Here is a 7,500-nt window from a genome sequence, read left to right as displayed (position 1 = left end):
GTTCGAGTTCCTTGGAATCCTCTAGCAGGGAGATAGGGTTTGGAACGCGAAGAGCACCGCAGTTGCGGCGGTGTCCCGATCTTCCCCTCGGACCTTGAAAATCCGGGAGAGGGCCACGTGGAGGTGTCGCGCCGGTTCGTACCCATATCCGCAGCAGGTCTCCAAGGTGAAGAGCCTCTAGTCGATAGAATAATGTAGGTAAGGGAAGTCGGCAAATTGGATCCGTAACTTCGGGATAAGGATTGGCTCTGAGGATCGGGGCGTGTCGGGCTTGGTCGGGAAGTGGGTCAGCGCTAACGTCCGGGCCTGGGCGAGGTGAGTGCCGTAGGGGTGCCGGTAAGTGCGGGCGTTTAGCGCGGGCGTGGTCTGCTCTCGCCGTTGGTCGGCCTCGTGCTGGCCGGCGGTGCAGGATGCGCGCGCCTGCGCGGCGTTCGCGCCCCGGTGCTTCAACCTGCGTGCAGGATCCGAGCTCGGTCCCGTGCCTTGGCCTCCCACGGATCTTCCTTGCTGTGAGGCCGCGTCCGCCTTAGCGTGCTCCTCCGGGGGCGCGCGGGTGCGCGGATTCTCTTCGGCCGCCATTCAACGATCAACTCAGAACTGGCACGGACTGGGGGAATCCGACTGTCTAATTAAAACAAAGCATTGCGATGGCCCTAGCGGGTGTTGACGCAATGTGATTTCTGCCCAGTGCTCTGAATGTCAACGTGAAGAAATTCAAGCAAGCGCGGGTAAACGGCGGGAGTAACTATGACTCTCTTAAGGTGGCCAAGTGGCGGCGGTGTGGCTGCATCCGGACTTGGCTTTTCGAAGTGCGGTCTTGATGTAGTCGTGCTGCTGCTACGAGGTGCCTTCCTTGGGTTATGGTTACAGGGAGAGTGATGCGCAATACATGGGCCTAGCCCTCTTAGCCTCTCCTCTCCTGCGGTCTTCTCCCCTTCTCGTGGGCCCGCTGATTTTCGCAGAGTGGAAGACCGCACCAGGGGCTTGGGGGGGTTACCAGCCCCCCCTCGCACTATCCCTTTTTTAGTTGGGGGCAGTATTCAGAGAAAAAGTGGTGGCCCTTCCGCTGAAGGTGCCACCCCAACTCCCCCAGCACCTAGCCGGCCAACCGGCCGTGCCGAAAATCTTGTAACTTTTGCAGCTGTATACGCCTGTAGTGAGTGCCACCGCAGCTTCACCACCAAGAACGGTCTCGGGGTCCATCGCCGCCGCCAACACCTTGCGGCCGCCAACGCGGAGATCGTCACGGAGAGGCATCGCGCGAGGTGGACGGAGGAAGAAGTCCTGTCGCTCGCCAAGGCGGAGGCTGAACTGTTCCTCGAGAGGGACGCCCGGTTCTTCTTTGTAAATCAAGAGCTCATCAGGATGTTCCCCGACCGAACGCTTGAGGCAATCAAGTGCCGACGGCGGCAAGCTGCCCACAAGCAGCTTGTCCGCCAATTCATGGAGGCGCGTGAGATCGGTCGGGGGGAAGAGCCGGCGTCCCGCCGGGGAGCAGCGAGCCCGTTGCCTGACGCGGGCGAGGCCGCTGCGCCGCCCGTCGACGCAGCCGAGGACTTCGCGGCCGACACCACCGGGCCGCCGCCGGAGGGGCCGACTGACGCCGCCATCTGGGAGCATCTGGCGGGGCTACCCGCTTCCGCCCAGCGTTTCTCTGCCCTGGATCGTGTCATAGGTCTGGGGCGGGGCACGCCGCCCGATGTCATCCTGGGCATGCTCCCGGATGCCCTTGCGTCGGTCGGGTCCAGAGGGGAGAGATCGATCACCAGGACACAGCGGCCGCGCCAACCATCGAAGCGGCCGCCTGCCGCGCCGCCGACGCAGAAGCGCAAGCGGCGCCGCTGGGAGTACGCGAGAACGCAGGATGCCTTCCGACGGTCGCGTGCACGTTGCGTGCGCGGCCTCTTGGATGGCACCCTGCTCCAGCCGCCACCTGCCATCCCTGGTCTGCTGGACTTCTGGGCGGACCTCTTCACCAAGAAGCCCATCTCCACCGCGGGCTTCATTCGTGACCGCCTCCTCCCGCACTCGGAGCCTGTCGCTCCCGAGTGCCTATGGGGGCCGGTCACACATGAGGAGGTCGCCGCCGCGTTGCCGCCCAGGGGATCAGCAGCCGGGCCGGACGGCCTTACCCCAGCGGAGTTGCGGCGCCTGCCGCACGAAGTCCTGGTGAAAGTGATGAATCTCTTCCTTCTGGCCCGCGCCCTTCCGGAACGCCTGCTTCGCGCGCGGACGTCCCTTCTCCCGAAGACGGCTGCACCAACATCCCCCGCTGACTTTCGCCCCATTACGGTCTGCTCGGTGTTGGCGCGGACCTTTCACAAGGTTCTCGCGTCACGCCTGATGCGCGCATGTGCTGTGGACGAACGTCAGCGGGCATTCATCCCTCGGGATGGGATGTTGGAAAATACCTTCATCTTGGACACTGCTCTCACCGACGCAGTTCGCTCCTGCCGCTCTGTCTTTGTGGCATCGATCGACGTATCTAAGGCATTCGATTCGGTAGATCATGCTGCCCTTCGCCCCGTGCTGAAGGCGCATGGCCTGCCGGATTGTTTTGTCGAGTATGTCGAGCGGTGCTACGAGGGCAGCACGACAGTGATAGCGGACGGCGCCGGCGTGGGCGTGTCTGTGCAGCCAGCACGGGGCGTTCGCCAGGGCGATCCCCTCTCCCCCCTCCTGTTCAACTTTGCGGTGGACTACGTTTTAGGCCAACTGCCCTCCCACATCGGAGCTCGGATCCTCGGTCGCAGAGTCAACGCTGCGGCCTTTGCAGATGACGTCTTGCTGTTTGCAGCGACCCCGAGGGGCTTGCAGTCCCTCATCGACGCAGCTACCGCAGCCCTCGCCCACCTGGGGCTGCAGATCAACGCCCGGAAGTGTTTCACCCTCGCCTTAGTCGCGTCAGGGCGCGAGAAGAAGGTGAAGGTGGACAGCAATGTCACCTTCACAGCAGGCAATACCACCATGCCTGCCCTGCGTGTGGGTGAAACCTTCCGGTACCTGGGGCTGCAATTTTCCACGGCGGGTCGCTGTGTCTTCAATCCACGTCGCCACCTGGTGGAGCAGCTTGACGTCATCTCCCGAGCTCCGCTGAAGCCGCAACAGCGCCTCCACGCTCTCACCAACGTACTTCTCCCTGGCCTGTACCACGGGCTGGCCCTCAGCCGCACCCGGGTGGGTGCATTGAAGTCGGCCGACGTCACCATCCGGGCCGCCGTCAGGAGATGGTTCCGCCTTCCGGCGGACACCCCCCTGGGATACTTCCACGCTCCTGTTGCCCAGGGGGGCCTCGGCATTCCATCTTGCCGATGGATGGGTCCGACCCTCCGTCGGTCCCGTCTCCTGGCGCTGAAGAAGATAGGGCCAGCCTGCGACGGTGCAGGCATGGATGAGGTGCAGCGTGAGATCGAGGTGCTGGAGCGCCACCTAATGTGGGAGGGCCACCTCCTCAAATCGTCAACGCAGGTTGGGGAAATGTGGGCGGCGCGCCTACACATCGCCATTGACGGTGCGGCGCTGTCATCTTCTGCCGCCGTCAGTGGCCAACATCAGTGGGTCGCCGACACCAGTCGCCTGCTATCTGGGCGTGAATACATCGACGCCCTCCGCGCCCGCATCAACGCCTTCCCTACGAAGGCACGGCGCAGTCGCGGGCGGGAGGCGGACACCAGATGCCGCGCGGGGTGCCAGGCCGTGGAGACCGCCAACCACGTACTTCAGGCTTGCTTTAGGACGCACGGGTCCCGGGTCAAGCGCCATGACGCCGTAGTGCGTTATGTCGCCCGTGGACTCGCGCAGAGGGGCTTCAATGTCTCTGTGGAGCCCCACCTCCGAACACCTGAGGGCATCCGCAAGCCTGACGTGGTGGCGGTCAAAGACGGCATCGCCCGCGTGGTCGACGCCCAGATAGTCGGAGACCACCTCCGGCTCGACTGGTGTCACTCCCAGAAGGCGGCCTACTACGACACGCCGTCCATCCGGCGTGCCATCTCCAACCTGCACCGTGACGTTGAGGAGGTGATTGTGTCCACCGCGACGTTGAACTGGAGGGGTGTATGGTCTCCAGCGTCGGCGAGGGATCTCGCCGCCTTAGGCTTCCGACCCCGAGAACTGGCGGTGCTGAGCACCAGAACACTACAGAGTTGCTGCAAAAGTTACAAGATATTCGAGCGTATGACGGCTCCTAGCCCGAAGCAGCGTGTCGGCGTCGGCTAGGCTGCTGGTTATTTTCTTCGCCTTGACTCCTGGGGCCTATCCACAGGAGGAATAAACCGTCTTTGTTCTTCCTTCTCTATGTCTTTAATTTGTGTTGTGTTGTTTCTTTCCCACGTATATATATGTATATTTGTATGTTAGTCTTAACACCTTTTTTATTGTGGTACCGCCCTGTAAGTCCCCACCTCGGTGGTGGACATGGCGTGATACACCTGCCACATACAATATGTATATATATGTGTTATTCACTTGTTGAATAAAGACGGCTGTTGAATGGCCAAGTGGCGGCGGTGTGGCTGCATCCGGACTTGGCTTTTCGAAGTGCGGTCCTGATGTAGTCGTGCTGCTGCTGCGAGGTGCCTTCCTTGGGTTATGGTTACAGGGAGAGTGATGCGCAATACATGGGCCTAGCCCTCTTAGCCTCTCCTCTCCTGCGGTCTTCTCCCCTTCTCGTGGGCCCGCTGATTTTCGCAGAGTGGAAGACCGCACCAGGGGCTTGGGGGGGTTACCAGCCCCCCCCCCGCACTATCCCTTTTTTTAGTTGGGGGCAGTATTCAGAGAAAAAGTGGTGGCCCTTCCGCTGAAGGTGCCACCCCAACTCCCCCAGCACCTAGCCGGCCAACCGGCCGTGCCGAAAATCTTGTAACTTTTGCAGCTGTATACGCCTGTAGTGAGTGCCAACGCAGCTTCACCACCAAGAACGGTCTCGGGGTCCATCGCCGCCGCCAACACCTTGCGGCCGCCAACGCGGAGATCGTCACGGAGAGGCATCGCGCGAGGTGGACGGAGGAAGAAGTCCTGTCGCTCGCCAAGGCGGAGGCCGAACTGTTCCTCGAGAGGGACGCCCGGTTCTTCTTTGTAAATCAAGAGCTCATCAGGATGTTCCCCGACCGAACGCTTGAGGCAATCAAGTGCCGACGGCGGCAAGCTGCCCACAAGCAGCTTGTCCGCCAATTCATGGAGGCGCTTGAGATCGGTCGGGGGGAAGAGCCGGCGTCCCGCCGGGGAGCAGCGAGCCCGCTGCCTGACGCGGGCGAGGCCGCTGCGCCGCCCGTCGACGCAGCCGAGGACTTCGCGGCCGACACCACCGGGCCGCCGCCGGAGGGGCCGACTGACGCCGCCATCTGGGAGCATCTGGCGGGGCTACCCGCTTCCGCCCAGCGTTTCTCTGCCCTGGATCGTGTCATAGGTCTGGGGCGGGGCACGCCGCCCGATGTCATCCTGGGCATGCTCCCGGATGCCCTTGCGTCGGTCGGGTCCAGAGGGGAGAGATCGATCACCAGGACACAGCGGCCGCGCCAACCATCGAAGCGGCCGCCTGCCGCGCCGCCGACGCAGAAGCGCAAGCGGCGCCGCTGGGAGTACGCTAGAACGCAGGATGCCTTCCGACGGTCGCGTGCACGTTGCGTGCGCGGCCTCTTGGATGGCACCCTGCTCCAGCCGCCACCTGCCATCCCTGGTCTGCTGGACTTCTGGGCGGACCTCTTCACCAAGAAGCCCATCTCCACCGCGGGCTTCATTCGTGACCGCCTCCTCCCGCACTCGGAGCCTGTCGCTCCCGAGTGCCTATGGGGGCCGGTCACACATGAGGAGGTCGCCGCCGCGTTGCCGCCCAGGGGATCAGCAGCCGGGCCGGACGGCCTTACCCCAGCGGAGTTGCGGCGCCTGCCGCACGAAGTCCTGGTGAAAGTGATGAATCTCTTCCTTCTGGCCCGCGCCCTTCCGGAACGCCTGCTTCGCGCGCGAACGTCCCTTCTCCCGAAGACGGCTGCACCAACATCCCCCGCTGACTTTCGCCCCATTACGGTCTGCTCGGTGTTGGCGCGGACCTTTCACAAGGTTCTCGCGTCACGCCTGATGCGCGCATGTGCTGTGGACGAACGTCAGCGGGCATTCATCCCTCGGGATGGGATGTTGGAAAATACCTTCATCTTGGACACTGCTCTCACCGACGCAGTTCGCTCCTGCCGCTCTGTCTTTGTGGCATCGATCGACGTATCTAAGGCATTCGATTCGGTAGATCATGCTGCCCTTCGCCCTGTGCTGAGGGCGCATGGCCTGCCGGATTGTTTTGTCGAGTATGTCGAGCGGTGCTACGAGGGCAGCACGACAGTGATAGCGGACGGCGCCGGCGTGGGCGTGTCTGTGCAGCCAGCACGGGGCGTTCGCCAGGGCGATCCCCTCTCCCCCCTCCTGTTCAACTTTGCGGTGGACTACGTTTTAGGCCAACTGCCCTCCCACATCGGAGCTCGGATCCTCGGTCGCAGAGTCAACGCTGCGGCCTTTGCAGATGACGTCTTGCTGTTTGCAGCGACCCCGAGGGGCTTGCAGTCCCTCATCGACGCAGCTACCGCAGCCCTCGCCCACCTGGGGCTGCAGATCAACGCCCGGAAGTGTTTCACCCTCGCCTTAGTCGCGTCAGGGCGCGAGAAGAAGGTGAAGGTGGACAGCAATGTCACCTTCACAGCAGGCAATACCACCATGCCTGCCCTGCGTGTGGGTGAAACCTTCCGGTACCTGGGGCTGCAATTCTCCACCGCGGGTCGCTGTGTCTTCAATCCACGTCGCCACCTGGTGGAGCAGCTTGACGTCATCTCCCGAGCTCCGCTGAAGCCGCAACAGCGCCTCCACGCTCTCACCAACGTACTTCTCCCTGGCCTGTACCACGGGCTGGCCCTCAGCCGCACCCGGGTGGGTGCATTGAAGTCGGCCGACGTCACCATCCGGGCCGCCGTCAGGAGATGGTTCCGCCTTCCGGCGGACACCCCCCTGGGATACTTCCACGCTCCTGTTGCCCAGGGGGGCCTCGGCATTCCATCTTGCCGATGGATGGGTCCGACCCTCCGTCGGTCCCGTCTCCTGGCGCTGAAGAAGATAGGGCCAGCCTGCGACGGTGCAGGCATGGATGAGGTGCAGCGTGAGATCGAGGTGCTGGAGCGCCACCTAATGTGGGAGGGCCACCTCCTCAAATCGTCAACGCAGGTTGGGGAAATGTGGGCGGCGCGCCTACACATCGCCATTGACGGTGCGGCGCTGTCATCTTCTGCCGCCGTCAGTGGCCAACATCAGTGGGTCGCCGACACCAGTCGCCTGCTATCTGGGCGTGAATACATCGACGCCCTCCGCGCCCGCATCAACGCCTTCCCTACGAAGGCACGGCGCAGTCGCGGGCGGGAGGCGGACACCAGATGCCGCGCGGGGTGCCAGGCCGTGGAGACCGCCAACCACGTACTTCAGGCTTGCTTTCGGACGCACGGGTCCCGGGTCAAGCGCCATGACGCT

Source organism: Schistocerca serialis, unplaced genomic scaffold, assembly GCF_023864345.2.
Source record: "Schistocerca serialis cubense isolate TAMUIC-IGC-003099 unplaced genomic scaffold, iqSchSeri2.2 HiC_scaffold_1225, whole genome shotgun sequence".
NCBI classification, from domain to species: domain Eukaryota; kingdom Metazoa; phylum Arthropoda; class Insecta; order Orthoptera; family Acrididae; genus Schistocerca; species Schistocerca serialis.
Note: the sequence above shows the minus strand (reverse complement) of the source record.